Source organism: Gasterosteus aculeatus, chromosome 9 (assembly GCF_964276395.1).
Source record: "Gasterosteus aculeatus chromosome 9, fGasAcu3.hap1.1, whole genome shotgun sequence".
Taxonomy (NCBI): Eukaryota; Metazoa; Chordata; class Actinopteri; order Perciformes; family Gasterosteidae; genus Gasterosteus; species Gasterosteus aculeatus.
Genome location: NC_135696.1, coordinates 9049037 through 9065444, shown reverse-complemented (window position 1 = coordinate 9065444; position 16408 = coordinate 9049037). Strand labels below are relative to the sequence as shown.

The window sequence follows — 16408 nt, the reverse complement described above, 5'->3', positions numbered from 1 at the left end:
GAGTCCGAGTCACTGTTGGGGTTATCGTCAGAGTCACGTCTAGGGAACAAGTTTGGTGGTGAGTCATCAGGTGACCCAAGGCTGTACATAGCTATTTGTTTCTTCAAGAGTTGGGCAATCGTTTGACAGATCAATGGGATACCGCAAATTACGAATGCGAAGAGAACACAGAGGATAGTAGCTGCTTGTATTAGTGTTCCTTTCCATGAATACCACAACCGTGTGAGCCAATCTGGGGGGGGAGATTTGTCTCTTGTCATAGATTCCTGAAGTTTTGTCATGTTTTGTATCGCCTGATGGATAATGCCTTCGCCTTTGTCATTTTAAGGGATAAACGTACAGCAATATTCTCCTATGATAGCACAAACACCTCCTTGGGTAGCGGTCAATTGGTCTAGTACCATGCGGTTCTGCATAATCATTAAACGCATGGCGGTCATTTCCTCGCGAATTTTCTTAAGGCCAGCTAGAGTCATGTTTACAAAGCTTTTGAAACGGCAATCAACGGTTTCTAGTCGTAGCGTGTTTTTTCCCACTCCTGTCCATGGTAACAGTCCCCACAAAACTTTAACTGACGTACTGGCGTGTTTGAACTCGTCAGGCACATCGCTGCCCCAGATTGAGTTGTGTGGTGCAAAATTGACTTCCGGGTTAAGGCCAGTGTCCAATGCGGCCATTCGTTTTGGTCGTTTGCTTGTCCCTGTTGTAGCTGTGAGAATAAAAGTATGATCAGTAACGCGAAAAGGAGTACATATTCCACTCCACTGAGGGGTAAGAGACACGCGGAGGGTGGTGCGACACAGCCACCATCCCTCGGTCCCTGGATAAGTACCGTTCTTCCCAAGGAGGAAAGTGAAATGGAAAACAGAACAATTAACATTGGGCGGGCAATCTCGTGGATTTCCTGGAGTGAAAGTCCAGCCAGAACACGGCCATTTTTGGAGATGAATGGGCACTTTTGCGGCCCTTTCTGCAGTGCCCTTAGCTTGGCAAAAGCTCCTGTTGTGGTTTTTGGCGCAGTCGTTTCGGAAAGGTGGGAAATGGTCTTTATTGCAATTAAAATTATTAAACACATGGTTTCCTGCAATGAGGATCGTGTCACACCTTGCAGGGTCTGTTTTCCCCACTGGATGTGTCCCATCACGAGCATAGCAGAGAGGAAACCGTGTTGGGCTTTCCTGAGCCTGGAGGGCGAATGTAGACGTTTGGTTAGCCGTGTATCGTTTGATATTGTGATATTGTGCACAGTCCAAATCATCTATCGTTTCCCATGGGGATAACTCATAAATAAACAAAGAATCTTTGTCGCTATCGTTGGATATATACAGGACTATGGGGGGCACATAGCACCCACTAACCGAGAGCCCGCAGAAACATCCTTCAGACTTCCCCAGGGGGGCTACGGCTAGCCGTGGTTGATTAGTGCTGATGGGTAGCGGAGAACATACGTAACAGTCGGAAGCATTTTCTTTTGTCGCTACGTGTTGAGCATAGCGCCACCACATATTTGCAGAATATTTGTTCAATGGGTTTATGACATTTTCGAACCGGTTGTCTAGGCGGGTCAGTGCTCGCTTGGTGCGGTTGCGAATGGTCGAGTTTTAGTGAGTTGAGTTGTTGCGTCGGTCAAGTAAGTCGTCTAAATGTTTCTGGTGGATGACAAAATATGGAATCAACACAAATAGAGTGACACCTGCAAATAAACACATGGTTACACGAGTCCCCTCCAGTCGTCTGAGGGGGTTCCATGAACGCTGTCGTTCCATGATAAGAGAGAACCACTCTTTAGGCAGCGGACTACGGAATCACAAAAAGATGCTGAGATATAATGAAACTGAAGCAAGCAATAATATGAATAAAACTGTCGTGGCACAAACGACTACTGTGTCTATGTGGAGGGGTCCTGGCCGTGTTCTTCTTCTTGTGTTGGTCCGCAGGTACACGTTGGGATGTGGAGTCTGCCAACCTTCTTTCTTGTGAGGCATCCGCGTTGTAGACAGTCAACACAGATCACAATGCACTGTGTGTCTGTCGGTCAACTGCCCGTCCGTGGTCACTGGATCGGTGGTGTCGGTTGATTGACACTTGTTGTGGAGGTAGGGTCGCCTGAGCCCACTGCTGGTACTGGATCTGGAACCTTCTTGCAATGGGATGCGTGGACCCAAGTTGCCCCTTCAGCTACCTTGACTGCTGTTTGGGTGACCAGGAGAATCTGGAATGGACCCTGCCACCGTTTAGCTTTCCAACTTTTCCTCCTGAAGTCCTTCACCACCACAAAGTCACCTGGTTGCAGACGGTGTAGTGGACCCGTTGCTTCTCTTGGAAGTGCAGCTACAACCTGTTTTCTTACATCAGACAAAGTGGAAGACAGTCGAATGCAATAGGTTAACATGTCATTCTCGCACATTGTGGTGGAAGGGAGTGGTGTTCCTGGAGCTTCCACAGCTATATGGGGAGGAACTGCGAAAAGGATTTCAAATGGGCTTAGGTTGCTGCGTGTTCGTTTTCTCATCCGCATGTACATCAGAACCAATGGCAGTGCTTTTGTCCACGATAGACCTGTGTCTGTGCAACATTTGGCCAGTTTTGTTTTCAATGTTCCATTCTCTCTCTCTACCGCTCCTCCACTAACTGGATGATATGCGCAGTGTGTTTTTAAGTCAATACCCAGGTATGCACTTAATTCTGTGATTGCTTGGTTGACAAAATGTGAACCATTGTCGCTAGAAATGTTGCTTGGGATTCCCCAGCGGGGAATGATCTCTGAAATCACGGCTTTAGCCACTGTGGAGGCTGTCTGCTTACTGGAGAGAAACACCTCAACCCATTTGAACCACATGTCTACCATTACAAGACAGTTTTTCCGATGGGGAGAGTTCCACAAAATCTATCATTACATGTTCAAACGGTCTTGCAGGCGGTGGATGTGCTGCATGATGTGACACCTGTACTGAACAACCTACATTGTGAGTTGCACATGTGATGCATGCTTGGCAGAACCTTTGTGCGTAAGCTGCAAAGCCTTTTGTGAACCATGTTGCCTCAATGATACTTAACATTCCCCCTTTTGACACATGGTCTAACCCATGAGTCAATTTCGCATAGTGAGGGAAGAAATGTTTAAGTAAGCATGGATTACCATTCGGACCATACCAGTAGCCGTCTATGAATTTGGAGCCTGAGGAGGACCAAAAACGTCTCTCATCTGAAGTAGAGAGGGACTGCATGGCTGCAAGAGAGGAGGGAAGAGAACACATGGCAGGAACTGGGCGTGATGGTTTGGGAAGAGGACGTCTAGCAGCCGCTTTTGCAGCTAAGTCTGCTCGCTCATTCCCCTTTGCGATGTCGCCTGTGCCGGATGTACATTACAACATGCCTTTTCCCCTTGTGGTCAGTTCTCTCTATGTCCATGGATTGCGCATGCGCAGCAAGTTTCTTTACATCCGCGAGTCGCGAGTCTTCCATTCCAGCAACAGAACGCTGCACATTCATTTTTATGTCGGGCAATAGTCAATCAACATACTGCAAAAGAGCTGTTCCTGGAGACAAAGTGAGGCTCTCCAAACTTTCCCATAGTGCCTCGTTGTAGATCGTACGTGATTCTGTGTAGCCCTGACACAAGCGTGTGAAAGTGTAAGGCTTGCCATTGAAATTAAACGCAAACCAAAACTGACTGTCAATGTCCACAGGGACACTGAAAAAAGCATTTGAGAGATCAACCACGGAAAACCATCGAGCATCAGGTGGAACCTGTGCCATAATGGTGTAAGGGTTGGGAACATTTGGGGCTCGTGCGTGGACGGCTGCATTAACTGCATTTAGGTCCTGCACGAAGGGCCACTCAGTTGGTTTGCCTGCATCTCTGATCTTTTTAACTGGAAAAATAGTGTTCTTACCGGCGAGTCAGGACATGGAACAATGACTCCGGCCTTTAAGAGGGATGACCGATGTTATACCGTCAATGGCCTCTTGGCGCAGTGGGTATTGATGTTTGTGGGGACGGAAGTCTGATCGAGGAGTGATGACCACAGGTTGACATTTTTTGCTGAGTCCCACGTCATATTTATGCGCTGCCCACAAGGTGTCTGGAAAAGAACTGAGGGCAGGAGAAATAGAGGAGACATAAGTCAAAAATGTATCAGTGTGTGTGTCAGAAAATGTTTTTTTTTCATCCATGACATAAACAGATCTGAGAGCAGGTGTGCAAAATGCGAATGGCTGTTTAAAGAAGCCTGTCTATGGAGAGCGCATCACAAGTGGATCTGGTGTAGCCTCCCAATCTGCCAATGCCTCGCACGCTGCGACAAAAGGTCCCAAATCTCTCCATTGGTCTGTTGCTGCTTTAGACAAGGAGATGTGTGGGAAAGAAAAGTCCACATTAAAGAGGTGCTGCTGAGAGGGGGTGAGAGAAACGGAAACAGCACATTTAAGTGTGGACCAAAACAATGTCATACATGCAATTTGATCATTCAGATCCTGTAGAAATAATGCATCATATTGCTTATCTGGCCCATGTGACACATGAGCTGTGCAGTGGAGATATGAAGCATCCATGCACTCTGCCTCAGGCTGGACGCGTGATGCTGCCAGGTGGGACAGTTCTGCTTGTGAGTCAACCGGAAGCCACCACTGGTACACAAACATTGGATCACTCATAACTGTCTTTGCCATCTGGTCAATGGCTCTGCATCTCACCACTTTCAACCCTGTAGGAGTGGAGATGAGGCTAATTCCGAAAGAACACATGAGGTCTCTGCCCATTAGATTAATGGGACAGCAAGAGGACAGCAAAAAGGAATGTTTTACTGTGATGTCTGGTTCAGGGTCAGTTGAGTCAGTGTGTGTACTGGTCATAGGTGCCGTAAATCTCTCTACAATAGTCATCCCTGAAGCTCCTTGTGAGAAAACCTGTTTTCCACTAAGTTTTTGACCTGGAAAATACTTTTGTTGTGTTACAAAATGTGTAGCCCCCGAATCAACCAAAAACGATAAAAGTTTCCCTTGAATTTTCACCATAGTGGTGGGCATATTTTCAAATGATTTTCCTGAAAACTTTGTGTATGTGTGTTTAAGTGAAAGCTTTTGTTGTGTTCTCAATTGCTCTGTGATGTCCATGAGAGCTTGTTGTTGCTCCGGTGTGTGTGTGTGTGTGTGTGTGTGTGTGTGAGTGTGAGTGTGCGTGCAGGGAGTTAGTGCAGAAAGCGTTTCTTCATTGCAGGCTGCGGTGTGTGTGTGTTTTACTTCCCTTATCATGTGAGGCCTCAGCATGGTTGCCGTCTCCCCCTCACATGCAGCCTTCTCCCCCTCCGCCTCACGTCAATCGGAATGTGCGTTGCCACCCCTTCCTCCTCCGGCCAGTCCACGCCCCCATCCTCTACGAGGTGCATTTTGTGGACATTCTCTGTGCCAATGTCCTTGTTCGCCACAGCGGAAACACGTATCATAGTCATTGGGTGGAGACAGCGGTGATCCCTCCTGGTTCCAGGAGGAGTGTCCCCTCGTCATGCCCCGACCACGCCCCCTGAATCCGCCCCGTTGGTTGGGATCCCGTGGGCGGTCGTTTCTGGCAAGTTGAGTGACAGCTTGGAGCATAGTCAGTTGGGCGAGTTCAATCTGACGTGACTGCCTTTTCCCCTCGTGGTCAGTTCTCTCTATGTCCATGGATTGCGCATGCGCAGCATGTTTCTTTACATCCGCGAGTCGCGAGTCTTCTATTCCAGCAACAGAACGCTGCACATTCATTTTTATGTCGGGCAATAGTCCATTCATGAAAGCATTCTTCAGGTGTGATTCCCATGTCCCCAGAGCGTCTCCTAACACGGCAGGTTGTGGAATGCCACTGTTAAGATGAAACACTGTGAGAAGTCTTTGGTAGTAATCATGGACGGACTCAGCCGTTGCCTGCTTGGTATTGTTGATGGGAGTCATATCCACTTGGCGGGAGATCAGCCATTGCAGCTCTAATGTCCGTATCAGTCCATGGCCGGAAAACAAGTATGGGACCTGAGTGTCCTGGTACTTGAATCATTGGGGTTTGGAGCACAGATTTTGCATCTGGGGGAACTCCCTCAGGGGCGAAAGAGGGGGAAAAACATCTGATGTAGATGGTTGCTCTGCAATCAGTTTGTTGATGGCAGAAGTGTCCCCTCCGGTTGCTCCTGGAGAGCGAGATTGAGTGAGGAGAGCAGCCTGTCTCTTTTCCTCCTCTTCGCCGAGGAGTCGTTCCTGTGCTGCTTTCACTGCCGCTTCCTTTTCCTCCCTCTGCCGGGTGTAGTGAACTTTTTGAGCTTGTGACCATGCAGACGAAGGTTGCTGGTTCGCAGATGAAGCAGGGTACGGTGGTGGGCATGTGTTGAGGAGAGGGCCGCCAGCCCCTGTGAGACTCGGATACAAGGGAGAAGAAGCACATCGGCCATTTTGTTCAATAACATTTGGAACTGGTTTTTCAACCAATGTGGTTTTTGCGCATGTCAATTCTTTAGCCATTTGTTTCCTTTCTCTACATTCACATTCATCCTCCCACCATTTCAACCATTTACTTTGTTTCTCAATGTTCTCCAAGTCTTTGCCTTTTATCACCCTCTGAGTTTTTATACCCTTCTCTTTTCCCTCTAAGCATGTTCAGTTTTATTCTACTGAAAGAACCATTTGCAGGGAACCCAAAATCTTTTGACCACTCGGGCAAAAACTCTAGAGATTGATCTCCATATTTCCTTCTCATCAGATCCACAATGGGTCAAGGGTCACAATTATGCGTTTTCAGAGTGTTAGTCTGAATACAATCGTAATACGCACATTGCTCCCTGTCTTCCTCAGTAAAAAGTTGGATGCTGATGAACCAGAAATACTGTATAATTACTCTTATAATTTTATACACATTTTTCAAATAACCGGATAAAAAGACAAGTTATCATCATTAGAAGCCCAATCAAATAGCCGAAATTTGGATTTTCTAAGAAGAGAGAGAAAAAATAATTTTAAAAGAAATCCCAAAGTACTAAATACCCGTCTTTGTAATCTGTTATCACCCGTTATAATTCAGGAAGCCCCGTTTGAAAATCAGAATATTAACTTCTCACCCGATTTGTGTGAAAATCTTCCTCATCGGATCATGTTGAAACCAATCAGGTCTCTTTTGGTCGCCGGTCCCCTCTCTCTGAGTGTGATGAGGTATAGGGCAGAATCACGTTTTGGTGGATCCTGAAGGGGTCCCTTCCCGGACGTCCTCGGAGTCCCGACGGAGCTTCAAACGATCCCACTTCTGACAACAAATTGTGGTGGAAGATTGTGCACAGACAATCGTTAAGTAAGAAACAAAGGCTCTGAGTCAAGTATGTCTTTTCTCCGTTTATTTCCTTGCAAGGGAAAAAGGGTCACAACAGCCACTGCATGAAAAGTGAGATTTTCGTCCCCGTAAACGCCCGGAAATCTCCCTAATTTCCGACAATTTGCAACCCGCGCACGTCGCGTTTGTCTGTGCCACAAATTGTCGGAAACGAACCATGACGTAGGTGGAGAGCTGGCGGAGGCGAGAATGGCCCGAATTAACATATAAATGCAGCGAAGCCGCGGGTGGCCAAGCCGAGTGGGCTTGAATATCCTTACTCCTCATTGGATGAAACCACAACTTACTAACAAATGAAATCACTCGTGATTGGCAGCAAAACCACACGTGGGCAGACCAGACTTGAGTTTCCTTGTTCATGATTGGATGAAACCACAACTTTCAATCACTCGTGATTGGTTGGCAGATCTGTCGCTATTGGTTACCCGCCTCATTTTATTTATATATATTTATATATTCATATTATGCTGTATATTCATTTCATGGTTATCCTATGCAGGCTACTACACTATTATTAGGATACCAACCAGGACATCAATGAATTTATAGAGAAAATGAACATTTGCCACATGTTTATGCAAAGAAAAAGCTTTATTAACAACACACAAACAACAACTACATACAAAGTGAGGATCTGCCCACACTTGGGTAACGGCGGTTTAAAAACTACAGCTCAGTAAACTGTCCGTTTGCCTCCTCGGGGTCGTTGACCGTCACTGGCGCCGTGTTTTCCGAGGCAGGTCTGTTGTGCAGGCGGCTCGTGTGCGTGTGGCGACCGTACGATCCACCCCGAGACCCCGCCAACAACGCCGTCCCCTCCGTCCGACGTGAGCTCCACGGTGGCGGATTTCCAGCGTTCCACCTCGTCATCAGCCAGCACACTTTGTCTCGATTCCAGCAGCTGTAAAAACAACAATAAATCAGTACTGTGCGATGCGTACAGACACAACACATCGATCAATGCACCTGAAACAAGTCAGCAAATAAACTCCGACCCGCTTTCTTCTCGCTCGACTCCGCGCTGAACTCCGCAATGAGTGTTCCGGCTGAACCTGCAGCTCCTGCGTCCCGTCTCACAATACGTCTCACAGGCGTCTGGAAAACAATTAAATGAGTGTGATATGAATACAAAAAAAATCAAGTCACAGTAACATTTAACAAGGAAGGAGAAACAGTGTCACTTACACACAATGACGTCGTCTAAATCTGGACTTTTCCCGGAGCAAATACGAGGTCACCGCCTCATTATGAGGCGAGGTTAGTCTGTGAAAACAAAATGTACAGTTATGATCGGTATCCATCCTATAGTATCTATACGTATATATTCCCTTATAGCGCAGAATGAAAGCATATTCTGTAAATCTGACCCTTGGTCCGGTTCGTAGCGCCTGTAGTTCGTCTCGGAGTTGTGAAGACGGCGCACTGCTTCCTGTAAACGACACGGCAAAGAAAACACACTTTAATAAAGCTCTTTCTGCTCACTTGTAAGGCTACTAGGCCACTCTTAGCTACTCTTAGCTTGAGGCTACGCTACTCTTAGCTTAGCTTGCAGTCATCGAACGTATTCTTACCGCTATCGTGGGATCGTGCGCCCGTCTCCTCTTCTTTGAGTCGGTTCCTCTCCTCCATGGACAGAAACCCGCAGAGTCCCGAACGCTCCAGTGGAGCGAACCGCTCGTTGATATCGGCAGTTTGTTGTTGGAGTTGACGAGACGATCCACTGAGATCATTCAGCAGCTTCTTCTCGTCTGTCTGCGGACTGGCCGAAAGTTGGTGACAGAGGAGTTGAAGGCGAGTTGAACGCGAGACGTCGTCCAGCCATTATTCACGAAGCAGCACAAACCAAACAAAGGAACTGGAGATACAGTTCTTCTGAATATAGTAACACACGTGTCTGTTTGTATGCTCGTCTTGCAAGTACTGCTGTATCAGTCATGCCTATGACCTCACACGTGATTGGACGAGGAGTCTAAGGGTCCTCCAATCACATACGAGGTTATTGTTATACGGAAGGACCAGTATTTTAGGAAGACAAATGGTTGGGACTTTGAAACAGCTGATATGCTTTATGTAAAGCAGTGTTTTGGTGTCAGCAGAACGACTTTCCCTAGAAAACTGTACAGTGGTGCCTCTTTCTCCATTCCACCGGACAATCTTGAGTCTGACAGACATGCAATGTTGACAATGTATCATCACATGTACCCTTGTGTCACTGAGGTTGAATGTTTTGCCATGCCATGTAAACGGGTAACATATATGAATGTAACTTACTCAATCGATAGATGCAGAGCATAAAGGTCAGCATGTGTTCATGCTAAGTGGTGTGGAAACACAACAGTTTTGAGGAACCCGTCCTTGACCCTCTAGCAGAACTACGACCAGCCATTATAAAGCAGTTTATAGTTGTTAATGTTGTGTCAAAGGGTACGGCATTTAAACATGTTCTTGCACAAGTTTCCTGGCTTCATCTCCACCCGGACAGACATTTTTATGGAAAGTCAATAGAAGTTTGTGGCTTGCAGGGAACAGATACGTCATACAGCATCATTTCTGCCAGTTGAGCGCATTGCTAGAAGATGTGTGGTTAATACATCCTCTGTGCATTTAAGTAAGACCAAAGAAAAGGTCACTGTAGTCCTGCCACTATGCACTGTAGTTGAGCTCTAGGAGACTGATCTCTGCAGACCCCTCATGCTGATTCATATGTTGTTTGCATGGAATGCTCATTTTACCTTGATTAAAACTCATTTTTTAAAGAAGTTATTTTGTGTATCTTTTTTACATAGCATTTGCCATTGCTAATGGCGTACACAGTAATCTTGTCATGGGGTGGTAGCCAGAAAGAGGGTTGGACTCAAAAGCGGGATTCAGAGAAAAAAGATTTTATTTTGCCAGCAGAGGGACTTGGTTCGGGATCCGTGGCCGGAGAAGATGCTGGAGAGGCTGAGAGGCACAGGGGTCCAGGCGGCAGGAGCGGTACGGTAGATAGAATCCACGCTTGAGGGAGAGGTAAAGAACCGGCTGGCTGGAGGAGTTCCCCCAAGCCGGGGAGGGCAAGAGGGGAAGCCGTCAGGTTCCGGGAAGCAGGCTGGGATGGGACCAAAACATAAAAAAAGGGTCAATGCAAAAAACTCTTTCCTTAGAGAATCGATCTCGGGTGAGAGCTGGCCGAGTTACCACTGGGAAGGCAAAACGATCTGGCGAAGACTGGTGCTCCTGCTGTTCCTTAAGAGGGGTTCCTGACGATGGTAAATGCAGGACAGCTGTGACAGCAGGCAGCCACCAGACTCCGCCCAGGTAACCACGGAAACCTGCTCTCCCAGCCTGAAACAACACCTCCAAAGCCAGTCAGATCATGACACTACCCCCCCCTCAACGGCTGCCCCCAGGCAAGCCGGAAGACTCACCCTGCCGGGATCGGAGGAAGTCAGAGATGAGAGACGGATCCAGGATCCAGGACCGAGGGGCCCAGGAACGTGCTTCCGGGCCATATCCCTCCCAGTCGACGAGGTATTGGTGGCCCCTTCCACGACGACGGACATCGAGAATCCGACGCACAGTGTAAGCCGGAGAGTTGTCGATCAGCCGGGGGGGAGGAGGGGGTTGAGCCGGAGGGCACAAAGGACTGGTGGAGACAGGCTTGATCTGGGAGACGTGGAAGGTGGGATGGATACGGAGGGAAGGGGGCAAGTTGAGTCTCACAGCAGTAGGACTAATCACAGCCTGGATCTCAAACGGGCCGATGAAGCGGGGTGAGAGTTTCCTGGTGGAAGCCTTTAATGGAACGTCCTTTGTATTAAGCAAAACCTTCTGGCCGGGGGTGTACTCGGGTGCCGGTGATCTATGACGATCAGCTTGGCGGCGATTTCGGTCAGCGGTCCGAAGAAGGGCTTCACGGGTGGTGATCCAGGTTTGTTGTGCTCTTTGCAGATGGTGCTGAATGGAAGGTTCGTCCAAAACTTTCTCTAACTCGGGGAACAAAGGGGGTTGGTAACCAAGGGAGCACTCAAAAGGGGAAAGACCAGTAGCTGCAGAGGTGAGGGAATTGTGTGCGTATTCCACCCAGGGTAACTGCTGGCTCCATGTAGAGGGGTCCTGAGTGGTGACGCACCTGAGAGCTGCCTCTAGCTCCTGGTTAAGGCGTTCAGTCTGTCCATTGGTCTGTGGGTGGTACCCAGAGCTTAGGGAAACCTTGGCCCCGAGGGAAGAGCAGAACGCCTTCCAGACGCTCGAAATGAACTGGGGTCCACGGTCAGAGACAACTTCGGTGGGAATGCCATGCAGTCTGAAGACGTGATTAACCAGGAGGTCCGCAGTCTCCAACGCAGACGGGAGTTTCTTTAAAGGGACAAAGTGGGCTGCTTTAGAGAAACGATCAATAATTGACAGGATAGTTGTGTTTCCTTGGGATGGTGGAAGTCCCGTAACAAAATCCAGAGCGATGTGGGACCAGGGTCTCATGGGAGTGACCAATGGTTGGAGTAAGCCGGCGGGGGGGCGGTTGCTGCTCTTGCTTCGTGCACAAATTGAGCAGGCAGAAACTTATTCCCGAACATCGCTGTCCATGGACGGCCACCAGAAATACCTCTTAAGGAAGGTGAGGGTGCGCTGGACGCCAGGGTGGCAGGTGAACTTGGCCGTATGGGCCCAGTGGAGAGCCGACGACCTTGCAGTAGACGGAACATATCGCCGATTAGGAGGCCCAGTGCCAGGGTCAGGGTCGTTGTTCAGACCTCGTTGGATCTGGTCCTCTACGGCCCAGGTCACACCTAACACACAGGTACTAGGCAGGATATTGTCGGGGGTGTCCGGAGAGCTAGTGGAGTACAGACGAGAGAGGGCGTCCGGCTTTACGTTGCGGGTGCCTGGTCGATAAGTAATTGCGAAGTTGAACCGCCCGAAGAATAACGCCCAGCGTGCCTGCCTGGAGTTTAACCTCTTGGCATCTCTGAGAAAGATCAAGTTCTTATGATTGGTCCAGACCACGAACGGATGTTTAGCACCCTCCAGCCAGTGTCTCCATTCTTCCAGAGCTAATTTTACCGCCAGTAGCTCTCTGTTGCCCACATCATAGTTCTGCTCAGCCGGTGACAGTTTACGTGAAAAATAGGCGCATGGATGCATCTTCCCTTCGGTCTCTGATCTCTGGGATAAGACGGCCCCGACTCCGGAATCAGAGGCGTCTACCTCCACCACAAACTGTCGCTCGGAATCTGGCTGGATGAGAATAGGGGCTGAAGTGAAGCGGTTCTTGAGGGTCACAAACGCGGCATCAGCCTCGGGAGACCACCGGAATGGCAGTTTCGTAGAGGTTAGACGAGTGAGAGGGGTAGCAACCTGACTATAGTTGCGAATGAACCGACGGTAAAAGTTTGCGAACCCTAAGAACCGTTGTAGGTCCTTACGGGAGGATGGAACAGGCCACTCAGCCACTGCTTTAATTTTGTGAGGATCCGTCCTCACCTGCCCACCCTCAAAAATATAACCCAGAAATGACACGGAAGGGGTATGAAATTCACACTTCTCACTCTTTACATAAAGGCGATTCTCCAGCAATCTCTGTAGTACAGCTCGAACGTGGTGCTTGTGATCCTCCAGAGAACGAGAAAAAATGAGAATGTCGTCCAGATAAACAAAAACGAACTTATGGAGGAAGTCTCTCAAGACATCATTAACCAAGGCTTGGAATACAGCCGGGGCATTGGTCAAACCAAAGGGCATCACCAAATATTCAAAGTGACCTAACGGGGTGTTGAAAGCGGTCTTCCATTCGTCACCCTGACGTATGCGCACCAGATGGTAAGCGTTGCGGAGGTCTAGTTTGGAAAAGATGGTGGATCCCTGTATGGGCTCGAAAGCAGAGGAGATGAGCGGTAGGGGGTATTTGTTCTTGACAGTGATCTCGTTAAGGCCACGGTAGTCAATACAGGGACGGAGTGTCTTATCCTTTTTGGCAACAAAAAAGAAACCAGCTCCAACTGGTGACGAGGAGGGGCGTATAATACCGGCGGTCACTGACTCTTGAATGTATGTCTCCATCGCCATCCTCTCAGGACGGGATAGATTGAACAGGCGACTGGAAGGTAACGGAGCGTCAGGACGGAGATCGATAGCGCAATCATAAGGTCTGTGTGGAGGAAGAGAGAGAGCCTTGTCTTTACTAAACACAGAACTTAAATCATGATAATCCACAGGTATGTTGGATAGGTCGACCGGAGATTCTGGTGGATTGTTGGCCTGGTTGGTGGCGGGTGAAGCGGAGCGAAGACATGAGGACAAGCAATGTAGGCTCCAACTCTCAATTCTTTGGCTAGCCCAGTGAATGTGTGGATTATGAATTGCGAGCCAAGGAAAACCCAAGATAACGGGATGATTTGTTACTGGGAACAAATAGAACTCTAAGCTCTCGCGATGATTTCCAGAAACAATTAACGTTAAAGGTTTAGTCTTGTGAGTGATGGTAGCCAAAGACACCCCATCCAGGGCAGAAACGGAGATCGGAGTGGGTAACTGAACGAGTGGCAGGGCCAGTAGAGTGGCTAAACCAGGATCTAGCAGATTCTTCTCAGAACCAGAATCAATCAAAGCATGGGAAGCGTGGGAAGTTCTTTCAAACTCTAGGGTGACCGGAAGGGTGAGACGAGGAAGGTCAGTTCCACCCACCAGTATCCTCGCATCTACTGGTGGGCGTAATCGTTTGGTCGAACTGAACAGGAAGAAATGAAATGACGAGGGGAACCACAGTAAAGGCATTCTTTATTACGCATGCGCCTCGATCTTTCCTCGAGCGTTAAGCGGGTTCGACCTAATTGCATGGGCTCTGTAACTTCGGTGTTTGTGGTAGAACGATTGTCGCCCGGATGAGAGACCTGCGGAAGTGGTGGAAGATAAGCCCCTGCGCGAGCACGGCCCTCGTGAGGCCTAGGAAAATTTGAGTTCGGCGAAGGATAACCGTGCAATGGTTTATGGGAGTTTGAGTCCCTCTCCTTCCTACGTTCTCGGATGCGGTTGTCGACCCTGACAGCTAATGAAGCTAATTCTTCGAAAGAGGCTGGTTCGTCACGGAACGCTAGTTGGTCCTTAATTTGATCATTGAGCGAATTCAACAGGATACCTCTTAGGGCATCTGTACCCCAACCTGTCTCAGCAGCGAGAATACGAAACTCGATGAGAAAGTCTGCGACGGATTGAGTTCCCTGCCGCAAGTTTAATAAGCGCTTTGAGGCGTTATTATGGCCAAGGGGATGATTAAAAGTGGTACGAAATTTCTCAACAAAGTCAGCGAAAGGATAACCCTCAAGGGTGTTGGTCCTGGAGAAGGCCAAGGCCCAAGCTAAGGCTTTGTCCTTCAGAAGGCCAATCACAAAAGAAATCTTTGCTGAATCCGAGGGGAAGGAGCGAGGAGCCTGAGTCATGGCAAGAGTACACTGAAGGAGAAAACCCTCACACCCCCCAACGTCACCAGCATAGGAGTCCGGAGTAGGGAAGGTGACGTTCCGGAACTGAGGCTCGGCCAGAGGTGTGGGGGGCACCGGGACTTGAGGTGGCATAGGTGGGTTTCCGTCAGCGGGTGACGCTGTGGAGAGAGTAGACAGACGATCATTCATTTTCACAATCATCTCGAGAACTTGGTCCAAACGTTGGTTACAGTGTCCCTGTTGGTCATTTAGTGATCGGAGAGCCTTCTCATGCTCTCCCAAGAGCAGTCCCTGGTGTGATAAGGCTGAATGAAATGAATCCGCTGAGTCCATGTTTGGCCAGATCGTAATGTCATGGGGTGGTAGCCAGAAAGAGGGTTGGACTCAAAAGCGGGATTCAGAGAAAAAAGATTTTATTTTGCCAGCAGAGGGACTTGGTTCGGGATCCGTGGCCGGAGAAGATGCTGGAGAGGCTGAGAGGCACAGGGGTCCAGGCGGCAGGAGCGGTACGGTAGATAGAATCCACGCTTGAGGGAGAGGTAAAGATCCGGCTGGCTGGAGGAGTTCCCCCAAGCCGGGGAGGGCAAGAGGGGAAGCCGTCAGGTTCCGGGAAGCAGGCTGGGATGGGACCAAAACATAAAAAAAGGGTCAATGCAAAAAACTCTTTCCTTAGAGAATCGATCTCGGGTGAGAGCTGGCCGAGTTACCACTGGGAAGGCAAAACGATCTGGCGAAGACTGGTGCTCCTGCTGTTCCTTAAGAGGGGTTCCTGACGATGGTAAATGCAGGACAGCTGTGACAGCAGGCAGCCACCAGACTCCGCCCAGGTAACCACGGAAACCTGCTCTCCCAGCCTGAAACAACACCTCCAAAGCCAGTCAGATCATGACAAATCTAGCATATTTGAATTAAATGAATCAATTCAAGCTAAAATGTAAGAGTCTATAATTAGGCTACTGAGCCTGATCTATTTGTACCAGAGATTTTCTTACCTTTTAAAAAAATGTCACCTGGGCTAAAACTCCCTCTGCGACCCTGATTTGCATTTGTATAGCTCACAGCATTTTCATTTACATGTCAAAGCCTCCCCTAGAATTAGGAGGAGGGGGGTGATGGGGGGACAACTGCCAAGGGAGGGCCACGTCAATTTCTGACAATTTACGGCAGTTTTCGGCGTTGCCCGCAAATTGCCGCAAACCTGAAATTCCACGACAATTTACAGTGCCGCATACTGCTGAAAATCCCACTTTTCATGCTGACCACGTAGCTAGCTACGTGGTCAGTAGACTGTCAAGAACCTCCTTTTTGCCCCCAACACATCGAGGCAGTTCTTATACCTAAGTTTAGATATCGGTGGCGTCAACAGAAACCTTTGACCATCTTGTTGAGTCTCTACAGCCAGGGTACTGGGAACATCTTGTCCATGTGAGACACGTCAGTTCTTTGACCGTGTCCTTGCTCTCCCAACATGCTAAAACAAAGGTGGTCATAGACATAACAAACACTTTGTTCCATCTCTACAGCTATGATTTGGAACCATCTAATCGAAGTGGGAGACATCAGTGCTTATGTCAGGGCCTTTGTGATCTAAGCACTTGCAACTAATAAACTGGTTATACAAATGAAGCATTTAAAAGGGTCACAT

The 16408-nt window shown here is 48.5% G+C and overlaps 1 long non-coding RNA gene across 1 annotated transcript; it reads right to left on the bottom strand.

Annotated features, from left to right (window-relative positions):
- Window positions 1-7917: 7917 nt before the first annotated feature.
- Window positions 7918-10148, bottom strand: LOC144383350 (uncharacterized). Its single transcript, XR_013450705.1, has 5 exons — window positions 8917-10148; window positions 8713-8774; window positions 8531-8608; window positions 8341-8440; window positions 7918-8246 (listed from the first exon to the last, which is right to left on the bottom strand). It is a non-coding gene; the product is annotated as an uncharacterized LOC144383350 (long non-coding RNA).
- Window positions 10149-16408: the final 6260 nt, after the last annotated feature.